The sequence below is a fragment of the Alligator sinensis genome, unplaced genomic scaffold (assembly GCF_000455745.1).
Source record: "Alligator sinensis unplaced genomic scaffold, ASM45574v1 scaffold708_1, whole genome shotgun sequence".
Lineage (NCBI taxonomy): Eukaryota > Metazoa > Chordata > Crocodylia > Alligatoridae > Alligator > Alligator sinensis.
Window position 1 is genome coordinate 167,576 of NW_005842183.1, and position 18,075 is coordinate 185,650.

Genomic DNA, 18,075 nt, shown 5'->3' on the forward strand with positions numbered 1-18,075 from the left:
ACCCCCACCCTGGGTCACTGACTGTCCGCTGGGGGGGGCAAGGGCCCCCCCTGACTCAGGAAGCACCAGTTGCCCATGTGTCTTATAAAAACATAAAAGAAATAGTTACATTAGAAAAGTGAAGTATTGATAACATTGGAAATCTCCATCCCCTGAGAACTAGACCAAAAACTCAACACACTGGACAAAGCTGCCTTTGGATAGCACAGTTTACAGTCGCTGCATATGATGCCTGCACTTGAAAGCAGCAGTTGGAACCGGACCCTTCCTAAAGATGAAAGGCTCCTTACTGATATGAGAGGGAAAATACAAATGGTAATAAAAGTACAACCTTAACAGCAAAGCAATTCATATCTTTAAAATACAAAGCAGACACTAGATACTGCATGCAGTTACTCTCACACTCTTGTTCAGTTTAGTGTGAATGTAGGGGAAAGCTGGAAAGCTTCCATCTCTTCTTCTGACTGCAAAAGTAACTTGTAATAATAACAATGGGGAGGGGAGAGACTCATTAATGCAACTTGATAACATGAGCTATTAAACCAGATTTCAGTAAGGCTTCTGGAAGCAACTCTTAAAGGGCCAGTTCCACTGTCCTCCTGGAGTCAGCCCTAGTGCTGCTGTTGATTCCAGTGCAGCTGGATCAGGTCAGCTTTTCACACTGGGCTGGGGAAAACATTAACACTGCCAAGGTGATTTTCATTACTAGGGTCTCAGTCAGTTCTTGAACGATCAGATAGTCAACCAGCAGTGCTGCCTATCCCATGCTTTTATTTAAACACTCCTGGAAAACATGATTAAATGCTTGTCCGCCTTTGAGCTGAGTAAAGTGATTTTTTTGCATAATTAAAAAGCTCAGCAAGTTCTTTTATTCACTTCATGAGAAGCATAGCCTTGCTATTTTATGCATCTCTCCTTAACCTATTGAACTTGGCACATAGGCTCCTGGAGAGCGTGCTCCATCCTTGCTGCAAGCTACAGCAGCCTTGAGTCACTTTAACTTGTTCCAGTTGCAATATTCCCCCCAGAGGCCATGCAATGAGCACAGGCTCATTGAAGCAAAAGGTGTTTCAACCCCATCCCTGGTCATCACCTGCCCCTTGCATACTTAGTGGAGTCAGGAATGTCTGACATAACGTTTTCTATCCCAGTTCTATATCACCCACATTTTCCTAATTGGCTGTTTGAGACAACGTCCTGCCTTTTTTGCCTGCATCTGATACCCACACTTCATATCATAATTTCCTTACCTCTCTACCTCCTTCAAAATATATATTTGTACCTACACAGGCCCACTCATGGGCAGATCTAGGATTTCAAAAAGTGGGGTGTGGCTGATGAGACTGGAATAATGGGGATACTCTCTACATCTCTCTCCAGACAGATCACACAGTAGCAGCATCTGCTGGGAGCTTTTATGAGTCCCCAAAGCAGGTATGACTCCCCTGCCCCCTCCCCCCCTGGCTCTGGGCACCTCTCCCCAGGAGAAGTTGCCTCTGGGTGCCTGAAGGAGGGTCCTGCACTGTCCCTGGCTGGCCCAGGGCAGGAGAAGTCCCAGAGCTGTTCCTGCTGTAAGGTGCCAGGCTCAGTCGGGGACAATGGTGGTGTCAGCAAGTGCCCCTTTCAGCACCTGCTCCCTGCCCAGACCCCCTGTGCATCTCCCACTGGCTGGGAGCAGGCACTGGAAGGGGAGACCATGCACTGATGCCAACACCCCTAACCCTGCCTGGCACCCTGCATGGCTGCTCCCCACAACTGGAGACCCCAATCAGCGGGGTAAACCTGGGAGACAGGGTGCAGGTACCCACTTGCTGGTGCTGAGCCCAGCGACTCATGCAGCTGCTCCCCACAGCCCCTGGCTAGAGTGGGGCATGTGTGGCATAGGGCTTCTACCACCCCCCATCAACTGGGGACAGCAGTGGCAGGGGAAGATCCTCCCCTCCTCACCTGCTTCCTGCTTGGTCTCCTGGGTATTCCCCATCAGCCCAGGGCTCAATCCGTGCCTCTGACTCTACAAGGAACAAAAAGCATCTGCAGCTGTTGGACCCTGGAGTCACTAGCAGGTGATTTACACTGTTGAAGGGGGTGCAACCATGCCACTGCACCACCACCCCCTGGATCCACCCCTGGGCCCACTGCCCCAGTGCATATTCCTGTCTCTTGTTGGCATATGCAGAGGGAGTCATAGTTTCATAGTTTCTAGGGTTGGAAGGGACCTGAAGAGATCATCAAGTCCGGCCCCCAAAGTCAGTAAACTTTGCGAACCTGCCTATAATCCTATAATAATATGTGGGATGTCAATCTCAGACCCTGTTCAGAACATGGTTGGCTTCTTGCCTGAGAAATCCAATAAATTCACAACTTTCATTCTCTTGAGTTCATTATGCTGCTGAGTATTATTTTTAAAAAGGCCCTATTGGTTCACATATCAGAAGTGATCTTTCTACATTAACTCTGGGAGCGAAACTCCTGTAGACTGAACATAGGGATATTTCTATTGAAATCCATCACCTGATTATAAGTGAGGAAGCTGTGCTATTTTGTGCTCTCACATGGACAAGCCAGCAGAGGGTGCACGAGTTAGCTAATGAACCATATTCTCAGATTTGTGCTGACATTATTGACCATGCTGGTGCACAAAAAAGGAAGTAAACAGGAAAGCCGCCTGGATTTAGTGTTCCAGCCGAAACAAAGGGGAATAAATCAATGAAAATGAAAGGAGAAAAAAAAAAAAGCTGGCCAGGAGAAACACTTCATTAACAGACTTGGAGAAGAGCGTTACGAACAAAGTTGTTAGTAATTGTTGATTTTTTTTCAACATAGTAATTCACAAAAATATCATACATGTTAGACGTGGAAAAGGTATTTTAGTCATCTAATTCTGTCCTTGCCTGCCCTCAGCCCCTAGAGGATTGCTCCTGTCACGTATCGGTTCATGTGATTAGTTTTAAATGGCTAAAGAGGAGGCTTCCACGACTTCCTATGGAAAATTATTAACAGTCTTGGCACTGTTATATATTATTCTTTGTATATTCACTAGAGGATCAAATTGCATTACATTATGCCTCCTGGTACTTGTAAAATGAGAAAGTTCTGGAGAACTCCTGAGGTCTCCAATCAGTGAGTTTTCCCCTGAACTCTGAATTGAATTAATCACTGCTATACTCATTTTTGAGATGAGAACAATGATGCACAAGAAAGTCTCTCCATTCACTCTAATGCTCAGTGATCCCTTAGCGATCTGCTCTGTTACAAGCAAACTGTACCTTCAGACGTGGGACTCAATCTATGCATCTTAATTCTCAGATGACAGTGATGACTAGTTATTATTATTCCATATGGTTACCTATTGTCAGAGGAGGGTGAAATTATGTTCTCTCATGCCATGCCAAAGACGATTTAGTCCAGTAGTTCCCAAGTGTTATAGACAAAAGGACTGCTGCGAACCTTTACCATTCCTTGTGGATCACCACACGCTCTTATCCCCAAGTCTTCGATTAAAAAGGGGTGTGGGTGGAGTTTGCACTACCCATGAACTACTTACCATGGCCTCGTGCACCGTGCAGGGTCTCTAGATCACAATACACTAGACATCTGCGCTCTAGTCTATTACTCACGCTAAGTTTCCTGAGAAAACGCCCATCTGACTTTTGTAAATTGACCCATTCACATACTCCACTAAAGAATCATAAAGAATTTCCATGGCAATGTTGTGACACAAGCAAAAATCTGTTATTATCAGAGGATGTTTTATGCAATGAACTTATACTCTGTCCTTTTCATAGTTATTATAAACACAGATGGTTTAGTCACCACCATAATGTAAACTGAAGACAGTGTGTTATGAACAGAAAATGTATGATATCACTTCAGAGCTTCTGGTTTCCATCACTTTCTGAATCATAAACATACCTGATCTTTACATTAACTGTCCATCTTTTTAGATGTTAGAATTTTCCTGGGTATTTTTATTTTTCGATGACCAGGGGTACACGTGTATATTATGCCGATAAACTGGGAACATCACTGAAGGCACTGTGGTCTGAAGAAATGAATCCAGCCTGTACCATCAAGCAACTCTAAATTTTAAATCCCACTTCAGGGTGAAATTTGCCATTCAGATGACTTCCATAAAGCATATGCACTGCTTAAGTCCCATATAAACCCTCCAATAGAGCTTAAAGGAGATTAAGGTGTGCATAACTCTTGTAGAAGTCTTCTGCATAAGGATCAATTTCCTCTCTCGGTGAGCCCCCGACAGCCTCATATTAAAAACACATTCAATCATCAATTATACAGGACTAATAAGATAGGACCAAAAGCATGTTAAGTCTTTTAGAAACAAGAATAAGGACAGCATCCCTGCTCCAAGCAGCTTGCAATTTAAATGAAACAATATACAGTCAAAGAGTGGAGGAAAAGGCAAGTGAATAAGCAGTGGCCAGGCACATCTATGCATGCGCTTTAATGAACATTAGCCTATTTTAATGAGCATTAAAGGGTGCGTCAACACATGAGGATACATCGTTGTAGCAATGTGCTATGGCGAAGTAGCAACTGCAGGTGTCTACACATGACTAGCAGCTACTTTGCCGTAGCACCGTGCTCCCCAATATAGTGTGTCGCTGCAGCAAAGTAGCTGCTAAAAATAACTGTGCGCCATGTAAATGGTACAATATGGGCTGTTACTGCACTGTGACTTAGTACTTCCTTTTGGCAGTACTTTTTTGGCAGTTCCTTTTGGCAGTAACAATGTCGCCATAGTGACATGTGTAGACATACCCAAAGCATAACTAAAAAAAGTGCTATTTAGTTAATGCTCATTAAAACAGGCTAATGCGCATTAAGCATCACTAAAATAACATGCTCTTTAGTTAATACAATTTAAAACAGGCTAATGCACGTTTTCCTAGTACCTCACAATGGAGGGCATTTATACACGTGGTCTGGGAGTGGGGGAGTGGGGCACTTTATTTAAAGCAGCTTCAAGAGCTGCTCTAGTTAAAGCACCCAGAACATCTCATGTATCAGTGTCCCTGTGCTGAAAAATGGCAGTGGGAGACTCCAGCAGACTCAATTAATTGAGTCTGCTCTGACGCTCTGTAATTACAGCACGTCAGAGCAGCCGCGCTGCATCTATATAGGCATGCGGAAGTACTAGATTTAACGCACATTAACTAAACCACTTTAATGCACATGTGGATACGCCTGGCATGTATCTCCCTTATGAAGCACTTAACACTGTAGTTTCCCTGGCTGGCTCCTTTTGTGGTTGGTCAATTTTTGCATTACTACTTTTTGTATACCAGTTTTATATTTTGTCACTTAGCAGGGATTTTTGTTTTGTTTTTTATAGTGGGGAATAAAAATGAAGGAAAATGGCCTGTGCACAGCATTGCACCAGTTTAATTAAAACTTTGATTAGTTAAGCCTGTGCAAATCCTCATGTGGATACTTAGTCTGGTGTAAAAGTGATTTTTTTGGTATCGCTTAAGTTGATTGAAAACAAAACAGTTTAAACTAAGGGTGTCCATCAGGAGCCTTCAGCCGGTTAATTATACTGATTTCAAATTGACTCAGGTTAAACCTAAGCTCTGTTGACAACTCCTAACTGATTTTAGGTAAACCAGGGCAAGTTCTGTGTGTAGACAAGTCCAAAGGATTTTGGGACAAGCATGAACACCACGTGCCCCCAGAGGCTGGGGGGCACGGCAAGCTCCTGCAGGTGGCAGTGGCGCTGTTGGTGGCAGGAGCGTGGCAGCGGTAAGCGGGGAGCTCCCGCAGGCAGCTGCAGCGCTGTCAGCAGCAGCGGGGTGGCGAGCACTGACCAGTGGCCGGCGACCACCTGCAGATGCCGCTGGCAACATTGGCAGCAGCAAGTAGCGATCACGGATGCCCGCAGACGCTGCCAGTGGTGTCAGCAGCGTGGCGGGGAGGTGGCGAGCGACGACCACCAGCAGGCACTGTCGGCAGCACCTTTTTGCCCGGGGTGCACCACCATGCTCGGGGGTGCACGTGCACCCACGTGCACCCCCTATGTGTCGCCAATGGGCACAAGGAAGGAGTTGAAGGAAGAGAGGATGGAGGCCTTGTGGACTAAGCAAACAAGCAGAAAGGTGAGGTTGTGTGGGCAAAAGATAGGGAGAAGGCAGGTTGTCACATAGGTTGGGTGGGGCAAAGTGGAATAGTAGGTAATGAAAGGATGAGGGCAGAGAAGGACGGGTAGAGCTCACCTGGGTAGGTTATTGAACCCTAGCACCAGAGGGAAGTAATTATTTCCCTCTGTTCTGCACTGATGAGACCAAATCTGCGGTACTCTGTTCAGTTTTGGGCCCCCCACTACAGACAGGATGTGGACAAATTAGAGAGAGTCCATCGAAGGGCAACAAAAATGGTTCAGGGGCTGGGGGACACGAATTATGAGGACAGGCAGAGGGAACTGGGCTTATTTAGTCTGGAGAAGACAAGATTTGATAGCAGGATAGGAGATTTGATAGCAACCTTCAACTCCCTGCACAGTGGTAGAAAGAGGATGGAGCTGGACTGTTCTCAGTGGTGGCAGATACAGGACAAGGAGCAATGGGCTCCAGTTGCAGCAAGGGAGGTTTAGGTTGCCTATGAGGAAAAACTGTATCACGAGGAGGGTAGTACAGCACTGGAACAGGTTACCCCGAGAGGTGGGGGAACCACTATTCCTGGAGGTTTTTAAGGTCTGGTTCAATAAAGCCCTGGCTGGGATGATCTAGTTGGGGCTGGTCCTGCTTTGAACAGGGGCTGGACTAGATGTGACCTTCTGAGGTCCCTTCAACCCTCATTTTCTATGATTCTAAATTTAAACCTGCTCCCAATGAAGTCAATAGCAAAACTCCCATTGACTTCAATGAGACCAGCTCTGTACCCCAAATCAACCCCTGAAAAATAACAATTACTCCTTCAGGGGAGTGCAAATGAGCATCAGCTAGCTGGGGTGTGTTTCAGTTTTAATTATTTCCTAAAAATGCTAACAGGGCCACAGCTTAATTACAAAATAGAGCATTTATTAACTTCATAACTTGTAGTTGATGTTGATATTAAAAATAAAGACTAAATGAAATGCACAATGCCTCAAGGTCTGGCTAGATATCTTATTACAAAATGTATTCTGGCCTTCAATTACATTATGTAGGCCTTTCTGCGCGTGTGTGTGTGTGCGTGCACACGTGAGCATGTGTGTGTGTGTGTATGTATGTGTGTGTGTCTTCTCTCCTAGCAACACTACAACAGTGATGCATAGGTAACATAGCAAACCTAACAGCACTGAGGCAATATTGGCCTCCTCCCCGTTGGCTCTTGCTTTCGGATGGACTTGGTCTAAAATGATATGTATTCTTAATCTAAGCAGCGATATTTTCTCCTTGGATAAACTGCTTTGTTTTCATCACAATACTATGAGGAAGTACAGGACTGCTCTACTTGCTCGATACCCACTTTAATCTTGGTGTTCCTGTCAAAATACAGGAAATAGATGGCAAGGTTGATTTGCACTGTATAAACTAACCAAAGTATGTGTGTGCGAAACTTGTCTGCCTGTGTATATCACAAGCTTTTCTGGGCTGGAGCTGACTTCAGCAGCTGCTGTGAAAGGACGTGCACAAAGCTGCGTATAAGGAGAAAGAAATGTGAATACAAAAGCAGAAGGGAGGGGCAGAGAGGGAGAAAGGGGAAGGGAGAGGGGAGCAGTGTTGGGAGAGGCAAGCAATGTTCCTATCTGAACGAAAGGAGTCACAAAAGCTAATCCAGGTAATTGCATAAGAATCCCATAGTCCCAGTTTACACCGATTTAACACAAAGCAAGATGAGTTTTCAAACTTGTGTTGCCACAGGCACAGAGCCGGATTAACCCTTTAGTGGGCAAACACACTCGTGGGCCCCTACTTTTTTCATTCAATAATTATAATATGTAAAATAAACACAACTATGCATTAATCCGGCCCTGCACAGGCACTCGGATAATCCCAGCTAGTTGTAGGGGACTTCTCTTTACTACCATGTACATCAAAGAAACTGCATCTCTGCTGTACAGAAACTATTCCTATCTCTGTTCTTTCAGTGTTACGACCTGGGCTGGCAGAAGGGCATCTGTAACCCTCTTATGACCATTCAAAGAAATAACATTTTAATCCTCATTCTGTGTACATTGTACCCACCTTATGTTTGCCTTCCACTGAAGCACTCTTGGCAGTTCAGAGACCCTGGGGCAGTAAAGCAGGCAGGCACTTGTGTTCGGTAAAGGAAACTTATTTGAAGGGATGTCATAGCCCCCAGGAACATTTCAGTGCTCCAGGAACCACGCAGAAAAAATCTGAAAGAGTTTAGAAAGGGTCTCAAGACACAAAAACTCTGAGATATGCTTACTTATACCACAGGGGTTGTGGGTAATTAACTTAAATAGCTTTTTGAGCTTCAGTTTAATGATTCTGTAGAAGAAAAAAGGAAATTCCAGAATTGGGTTGCTAAAACACAGTTTTGTTCAACCCTGTTCCTCTTCTAGAATTTCTTATGAGGAAGGGGCAACATCCTGGGTAGGACTGAAAATGTGATAATAAATGTGATGTGGCGGTAATGGAACAGCAATGGACACATCCTATGAAACGATAATAGGTGCATTATGACCTGGGATCTGGGTTTTCCATTCACTACGGAACAACACAGAAAAATTCAGATTTTCTCATTTCAAGGAGCCTGCAAGGGGCTGGGAGGAGCGGGAGCAGGGCGCTCAAGAACGGGGTGCCACGTGCATGTCTGCATGCACACATACATGTGGCAGCCAGGGAGCATGGAGAGCAGTTCCCACAGTTCCCTGCAGGTAAGTCAGGAGTGGGGGACAGGGGGGTTTGAGGCCCCGATAGGGAGGGAATTGGTCAGGGCTGGGGCTGGGTATGCTACCCATCGGGGCGGTGCATGGGGCCTGGGGCTTGGGGCCCAGGACCTGGGTGGGTATGTGCAGCTGCGGGGCCTTGGCAGGGAGCACGATGGAGCCACAGTCGATTCATCTGGTGGGCAGCGATGGGGCCGGCTCCCTGCCACTGTGCGCACTCCTGGGAAGAGTATGGGGGATACGTGCCCCCCAGATTTGTGCGCAGGCAGGGGCAGATGTGGGCAGCCAGCTGCAGGCTTAGGGCTCTCCATGCTGCTGCCCTCCCTCAGGGGCCTCCAGGAGCCTTGCACCCCCCCAGGGGAACGTGGCCCCTGGTCGCCCCACAGCAGCAGGCACGGTGGCATGGACTTGTGCCCCCTGCTGCTGCCGGGTGGGCAGGGAGCACCTCTCCCCAGCCCTGCCATGCCGGGTCCTGCCTGCTGGGCCGTGGGTGGGCAGGATGTGGGGTGAGGAGCAAGCAGCACCAGCATGGCCAGGGGGTTGTGGATCAGGAGTTAGGAGCACCAGCATGGCCAGGGGGTTGTGGGTTGGGAGTGAGGGGCACCAGCACAGCTGGGGGGACTGTGGCTTGGGTGTGAGGGGCAATGGCATGGGTAGGGGTAGGGCACCGGCATATCAATGCTGCTCAGTGCCACAAAGTGGGGAGGGGGGGCAGTCGCAGCTGGACCCACATCCTGGTGAGCAAAGTGGGCAGGGGGAGCTCTGATTTTCTATGATAAAAAAAATAAAACCAAACACCAAAATACAGCAAAAGTTCTGTTAACCAGCATCTTACAAGCCGGCATGCTCAATTAACTGGCATGCCGGCTTGTAAGATAAAGTGAAACCAGAAGTGCCCACCGTGGCACTTCTAGTTTCTCCGCGCCCCACGGCCTGGGGCAAAGCAACCTGCGCTGCACGGCCCTGGGGCATAACAGGCTGTGCAGCACCCACCTCCCTGTCCTGCAGGGCCCACAGGCTGCGGGAGGGGCGGAGGGAGAAGCGGTGGCCCAGGCCGCTCAGTTAACCGGCATATTTTGTTATCTAGTATCCCCCATTCCCGGGGGATGCCAGGTAACAAAGCTTTTACTGTATATAGGTATTTAGAATTTATTTTATTATAATGATTGAGGCACTGGTAGGCTTTCATATTGTTTTAAAATAGTAAATATATCAATAAAACTTTGTGTTCAACTGATACCTATATGTATAGTGGTGTTTCATTTTAATCCCGGAAAAACACGGATTTTGAAATCAGAGAATTTGTGATTTTTAAACAGAGGAAACCAGGATCTCTGGTTATGACAACAGAAGTAGAACAGAAAACCAAATTGCATTTATTTAGGTGTCAATAAAGCTAGCAATTATATCGATTTCATGGGATAATAATGTAAGTTATTACAATGCAGCTTTTATTTCTGTATGATTTTGTAGCAGTACAAGCGTAGCAAAACTGCTGCAGTTTTAATCCTGCTTCATTCAGTGTCAAAGCTAGTCGATTTAGTTCATCTGCATGGCTACAGGATTGTGCAAGTGTAAGTCAGATCATAACTAGGGACCTACTGAATTTGGGGTGGCTGCCCCCAGATTTTGCAATGTGTGTGTGATGCCAGGCACCATTTTCACGGCAGAACACGGTGAGTCTCCAGACCTCTGATTGGCCAAGGAGCCCCAGAAGTCCTACCCCTCCATGGAGACTGACAGATGTCTGGGGAGGGGTGGCCCATCAGAGGGGTGGGGGAGGCCACCATGTTCAGCCACGAAAATCTGACCTACCCCCATGCTTCAGGATGCCAGGGCTTTCCACCCTTTTCTGTTTTTGTATCTCTCTCAGTTTTTCCCCCAGTTGCTGCTGATTTCATGTCTCCTCGCAGACCCCGCATGTTTTTGCAGGGACCGGCCTTTTTCATGGGTACCGATTGAACTTGCTGTTTCCGCAAGAATTGCAAAATCGCAAATTCGGCAGGTCCCAAATAGTAACAGCTGATGTGCACTCTCCCTCCCCTTTTAAAGCAGCTAAAATGTACATTTGTCTGTTCCCTCTGATTTAACTATGAATTGCCAAGTCTCAGTACCACGGTTTGAAAATCTTTTTTAAAAAGATAAAAATATCTTTTTATTTACTGTGTACCATTTACCAAGCAAAGCATTATCCAGAAGAAACTATTTCACAAAGTCTTGCTCTGTTACCATAGCAGCCAGTATTGCTTGAGATAGTCAAATAGTATTTTCATGTATTTATACAACAGCATATCTAGGGACAGCCTTTGAAAAGTGAGAAAATGAAAAAAACTGACAACAGTGGATCTGGGAAAGAAATATAGAATGCCGTATAATCAGCTCCTAACTCAGAGTGTTATGATTATGGCTATAGGAACTCTGCTAAAACCATCTATATTTAAGAAATATTTACTTTTTTGTGCCAAAATTATCTCTACTTTAAAATACTGTGTGCAGTGATACTCTTTACCAGTACAGAAATATTTATATATGACAGTGGAGTATACTTACTCATTTCTTCTGAGCAGCTTAACATTAGTATACATTGGGTGTTGTTCTGGTCCCGTCTTGGTTGTCTGTGTGGCCAGTCTGGGTCATCCACATGATATCTTTGGCACTTATATACGGGGTGGAAATCTATTCCTGGCCACTTAAGATGACTATGTAAGCTCCTGGGAATAGGCACTAGCCATAAAATGGAGGAGGGCAGCCTTGCCATCTTCTGTTCCCAATGGCCAAGTAGTTGCAGATCTTCAAATAATGATTGGGATCTGAGGAATTTTGTGCCCTATCCCAAAAATTGTGCATCCCACCATGCCAGACATGCAAGGCAGGACATGCAATGTTTGGGATGGGACATAAAATTCCTCAGGACCCAATCACACCACTACAAGGCTGCAGATTGGGCAGGGGGTAGCTCTGTCCCGGGCTCTGGGATAGCCCTGTCCCTGATCCCCATGCAGAGGTGACGTGTAAGTGTTGACAGTGGGGTTTACAACTCGACACGGCTGCTGCTCCCACTTGCCGGGCACTGGCTCTGACCAGGCTCCAGCCCCATGCCCAGTGGTCAGTGCAGAAATTGCACCACTGATGCTGCCACCCCCACTGCTTTCAGGCCCTGTTTCTGGCTGGGCTGCAGCTCTGTGCCCCACCATCAATGCAGAAATCTGGGGGGGGGGCCACCTGCCCCCCCCGACATGTCACCTGTGTCCCCATGCCCAGTGAAGCGGATTAGTAAAGGATAGCCCTGTGTCTCAGTTCAGGACCTGGAGCTACCCCCAGCCCAATCCCCCGATCCCCAGGACCCAGGGCTGTTGAGGGCCCATGTAGACAATCAGGTGACTGTCAGCCCCGGTCCCAAATGGTGTCAGGTCCTGTTCCAGATCTGGGGCTGTCCAGGGATGATGCTGACAATCACCTTATTGCCCTCATGTTATGATCACCCTTTTTGCCCTCCCCCAGAGGGAATGAGAGGAACAGGAAGACAAAGCAAAGTTCTTGAGGACCAAACTTGTATTTGAACAATATAGCAATGCCCCTATTGTCAGTAAACCATTGGAGTGCAGCTCAGTTGAGTGAGGGAGCCTCACTTTCTGCTGGGAGGGCCTGGTGAGGAGGTACCAGTTATAACAGGGTGCCTTCCAGGGGTGGCCATGAAGCTCCTGGAGTCCCTTCAGCCCTCACCCATTCTTGTCTCTGTGGACTGTCACCCCTTCATTTGCCCATCATGCCTTGATGTCTTTGCTTTATATAAGGGAGGCTGCCCCAGGGCTTCCCCAATCTGCTCTCTTTCTAATGACCACCAGGTGTCTGTGGTCATTTCCTTATGTGCTCACTGGGTGGCTCCATCTGTCCCTATACCATGCCCCATGCCTCGCAGATGTCATCACTCACTGATATTCTTTTTCTACACTCTCAGCCCCGCTCCGGGCTATCAGATCTTCAGGTCCCACACTCAGTCCCCTTGGGTTCTCGGACACCCTGGTCCCTCACTCAGCCCTTCTCTGGGCACTCAGACCCCTTGATCTCTCACTCAGCCCCTCTCTGGGCTCACTGAGCCCACATTCAGCGCCACTCTGGGCTTCTGGACTTGGTCCCACTCATAGCCTCTTTCTGGGCTCTGGTCCCCTAAATGGTCTCCTGGGGACCTCTGCCACCCCTTAGTCCCTTCCCAAACCTCAAGACTGCTGCTGGCTTTATTCTCCACTTTGGTATTCTGGAGCTGCAGCCATCCTGCTTAAGAGATGTTCCCTCAGCAGCCTCTAGAATTTTACTGCCTGTTCAACTCAGGGTCTGGGCTTACATCTTGTCTAAGCCCAGCCCTCTCCTAGTCAGGTGGGGCTCTCATTAGCCCCCTCCCTCCTTACCACCTGCAGGCTGCTTTTCCAGCTGCCTCTCCTCTTAAACTGCCAGACATAAGTGTCCTGCCACACCAGTTGCAGCCTGAGCTTCCTTCTTCTCAGTACCAACTTCCTGCTTGACATTACTTACATAATGGAACAAGAACATAATGTTGGACCTAAGGTCCACAACCTATCCAATAAAATCAAATATAACATAATGAACAGCCAATCAGAGAGCATGCACAAGGGTTCATAGATTCACAGATGTTAGAGTCGGAAGGGACCTCAGTAGGTCATCGAGTCCAACCCCCTGCCCTGGGCAGGAAAGAGCACTGGGGTCAGACATCCCCAGCTAGGTGCTTGTCCAGTCTCCTCTTGAAGACCCCCAAGGTAGGGGAGAGCACCACCTCCCTTGGAAGCCCGTTGCAGATTCTGGCAACCCTTACTGTTCTTCCTGATGTCCAACCTAAATCTGCTGTCCGTCAATTTGTGGCCATTGTTCCTAGTTACTCCAAGGGGTGCCCTCGTAAATAGAACATCTCCTATTCCCTGCTGCCCTCCCCTGATGAATTTATAAGCAGCCACAAGATCACCTCTCAGCCTTCTTTTGTGAAGGCTGAAGAGATTTAGGTCCCTCAGTCTCTCCTTGTAGGGCCTTGCCTGCAGGCCTCTGACCATATGAGTAGCCTCCTCCAAACCCTCTCAATATTCTCCGCATCCCTGTTGAAGTGCGGCGCCCAGAACTGGATGCAGTACTCCAACTGCAGCCTGACCAGTGCCACATAGAAGGGAAGCATCACCTCCCTGGACCTGTTCATCATGCATCTGCTAATGCATGATAAAGTATGGTTAGCCTTGTTGATCACTTCATCACATTGACAACTCATGTTCATCTTGGAGTCAGCTAAGACTCCAAGATCCCTTTTTGCTGCTGTGCTACTGAGAAAGTCATCCCCCAGCCTGGAAGTGTGTTGGTGGGGGTTTTTTGCCCAGCACTTTGCACTTGTCTTTGTTGAACTGCATCCTATTTCGTTCTGCCCATTTTTCCAACCTGTCCAGTTCCGCCTGGATCCGTTCCTTGCCCTCTGCTGTGTTAATTTGCCCCATAATTTGGTATCATCTGTGAATTTGGACAGGGTGCTCTCCACACCCTTGTCCAAGTCACTCATGAAGACATTGAATAGCACCAGTCTGAGAAATGAGCCTTGCGGGACTCCACTGCCCACATCTTTCCAGGTCGATATCGACCCATCCACCATCACTCTCTGGGTGTGACCCCTAAGCCAATTTGCCACCCACCTGACCGTGTAATCATCTGCATCACAGCCTGTCAGTTTATTTACAAGAACAGAATGAGATATCGTATCAAAGGCCTTCTTAAAGTCTAGGTAGATGACATCTAGCTCAACTCCTGCGTCTAAGCATTTTGTGACCTGGTCAAAAAAGAAACAAGGTTAGTCAGGCAGGATCCGTGCTGATTTCCTTTCAGCATTTTCCCCCCTGCTGGGCTCCCACAAATGTGATCTTTAATGATTTTTTCCAGAGTTTTCCCAAGGATAGAGATGAGACTAACTGGCCCCTAATGTCCTGATTCCTCCCTCGTCCCCTTCTTGAAAATAGGGACCACATTGGCGCTTTTCCAATCCTCTGGTAGCATGAGTGCTCGAACAGCCGTGCCAGCAGCTCTGCTATGACACTGGCCAATTCCTTCAGCACCCTTGGATGAAGTTCATCCTGGCCTGCTGATTTGAACACATCCAGCCCCTCCAAGTGCCCCTTCACAAAGTCTGCGCTAACAGTTGGTGGGCTGGTGTCCCTCCTGTGTCTATCTATGGTCCAGTTGGGAGATTTGTCTTGGTCTGTGTCTAGCAACACAGATGCAAATAAATCATTGAAGAGCTCGTCTTTGTCCCCTGTCTCTGTCACCAATTGCTCTAGTTTGTCCTGTAGGGGTCCTATGCTCCCCTGCGCCTTCCTTTTGCTCCCTATATACCTGAACAAAGATTTTTTGTTGTCCTTCATTTTTGTCGCCAGCCTCAGTTCTAATCCTGCTTTGGCCTTCCTAACTGATTCCCTGAAAGTGCAAGCCAGGGAGGTATACTCCTCCTTGGTAGCTACCGCCTGTTTCCACAGTCTGTATACCTCTTTTTTGCCCTTAGGCTTTCCTGGACTTCCCTGTTCAGCCAAGAGAGCTTTTTGGCCCCTTTGCCCCTTTTTATGCACAATGGGATTGTCTTCTTCTGCGCCCATAGGATTGCTCCCTTGAGGAACGACCGCTTTTCCTGGAACCTCATTTCACCAATGCTCTTGAGCTTTATGAAATAGTTTCTTCTTAGTTAGCCTCACTAACTAATCTCCTGAGCACACTGAAGTTAGCCTTTCTGAAGTCTAGCACTTCAGCCCTGCTGGTTAGATTACCCACCCTTCGCCAGATAGTGAATTCAATCAATCGGGGGTCACTATCCCCTAGGTTACCTTGTACCTGCAGATTCCCCACCAGGTCATCACTGTAGCTAACACCAAGTCCAGCTAAGTGTTTCCCCTTGTGGGATCGTATACCGCCTGCGTTGGGTGGAGGTCCTGTATGCGGGTTAAGAACCTACGTATTATATTCTTTCCCTCCATTATGGCCATTAGTGAACTTCTCTAATACAGCATGTTATTGTGTTATTTTTATCTTGACCTTCATTAATTATCTGCTGTTGCAGAGCCAGCAGGGGGAGCTCACTAGTTCACCCCAGCCATGTGGGATGTAGCATGTGCAACACAAGTTGCTATTTGTCATTCTGTTTTCCCAAGCTTGTAATAAATTCCCTGTCTTCCTGCTGCTTTTTCCTGCCACACTTCTGGGTTCTTTGTGAAGTCATTAAAATGTGCCTCCAGGGCACGTATACACATGCCCCCCACAGTGCAGTTGTTACTGTACCACCATTTAGTACTTGCGTTGCCATTACTGCACTGTCCCAGCAGTGCACGGTTATTTTTAGCAGCTACGCCACCGTAGTGACACGCTGTAGCAAGGTAGCTCATTGCTATTGCAATGTAGCATTGGCGTCACAGTTTGTGCCCACCGATGCTACATAGCCATAGTGATGAGCTATATCACTGTAGTGTGTCCCTATGGTGACATAATGTCATGTGTAGATGTGCCCACTGATCCCTAAAGTGCTTGGTGCATCTTGTGCAGAGTTGCTAAATTCCTGTAAATTTATGACTGCTCCATAAAATCAAGCCTAAAAACACCTGTCAGTAAAATCTGTAAGAAAATTATGCCATCTGTAAAAACAAGAAGCCACCAGAGTTTCAGTCGAGCTCCCTGGTCAGAACAAATCTGGACATAGATGGAGCACAGCATTGCCACCTGGTGTCTGAGCAGAAGCACAGCACCCTAAAGGGAGCTCTTCCCAAGGCTTTGTCAGTTGTGGGATTCTCCACAGCTTTCTGTCCCTCCTCCCAAACCATGTGCTCTTGCTGCTGCTGCATCCCCTTTGCCAGTAACATCTCTTGTCTCACAGGTAGGCAAACAGTCGCCATTTATTGGGATAGAGATGGGCTGGTGGGGGTAAGGCTGGGGTGCTGAGGTGGGGGGCAGCATGTTGTGGTGTGTTATTGTGGAGTATCAGGGTCTGGGAATGAGTAGGAGATACCTGGTGGGGTGGGGGAGAATGATATAAAACCACATCAGAGACAGTTGCCAACCCCCACCTTTTTTCTTTTACTGACCAGCTGCAAAGCTTTTTACTAATGACTAACTATTTTTATTGTGTTGGATAGTAAACCCTTAAATTTGAGTGCAGGGTCTGGTGAAGGGTTACATTTACATTATGTAAAACACATGTCAGTAAAAAAAGTTTGACTGTTAGTAAAAAGCTTGTAGATTGTCAGTAAAAAATCTTACATTGGGTTGGCAACCCTGACCTTGTGCAACAGAATTGTGACATTGGTGACATTCAGCCTGGCTTAGGTTGCCTCCTGGCTTCCATCCTTGTTAATGTTTTTCAGTGTTATGTGTCATGGTCTGTTTAACAAGTGAACATTAGTTCCATATCGGTGTCACTCTCCAGGGCTAGACCATTTTTCCTTCAGCATGCTGCCATCTTGTGCACAGTAAGCCACTACACTATGGATACCCAAATAAATAACATCAATTTCTTGAGCTGAAGGAAAAAAAGAACCAGCATGAGATTTGCAAAGGAATTCAGGTGCCTGAAATGGGATGTAAGTGCAAGAAAGAGCTCTACCAAAAGCCTCGCCTAACTTGTGTAGCCACTTGAGATCCTGTAGGCTCCTACATTTGCTGGCAGACTGACCTTAGGCACTTAAAATTCTGCTATGACACAGGCCAGAGGTACCATTATCTTGGCTGAGCTGAGTCTCTAGATGTCAGTATTTGAGCTCAGGTCATTTGTGGTTTACAAACTGAGGGTGTTTATACATGTGCTTCAGGAGTAGGGGCTGCGGGAGGTGGTTTAATTAGAGCAGCTCTGAGAGTCGCTGTCAGCAAAGCACCCGGAGTGTCACATGTATCAGCGTCCCCACACTGAAAAATGGTGGCAGGGGCACTTTAACTAAAATTTTTTGAGCAAGCTTTAGTTAAAGTGCTCCTGCTGCCATTTTTCAGCATGGGGATGCTGATACACGTGCTACTGGAGTCTGTTGGAGTGCAGTAATTACCACGCTTCAGCAGACTTGATTAATCAATCTGCTCCAAAGCGCTGTAATTACAGCGCATCAGAGCAGCCTTGCTGCACATGCATAGGCGCCCTAAGTGGCTCTGCGCATTGGTTCCCTGGCAGACCCAAATGAACAGGTATTCTCCATGCACATGTAACATTG

General features: G+C 47.1%; 1 long non-coding RNA gene across 1 annotated transcript in view; it reads right to left on the reverse strand.

Annotated features, from left to right (window-relative positions):
* The window catches only part of LOC112550699, a 14,996-nt gene extending 1,992 nt beyond the window's left edge, over positions 1–13,004 (reverse strand). Inside the window, exons 1-2 of the long non-coding RNA XR_003094666.1 lie at positions 11,408–13,004; positions 8,187–8,341 (exon numbers count right to left, since the gene is read on the reverse strand). This is a non-coding gene — a long non-coding RNA (uncharacterized LOC112550699). The remainder of the gene's footprint in view (positions 1–8,186; positions 8,342–11,407) is intronic.
* Positions 13,005–18,075: the final 5,071 nt, after the last annotated feature.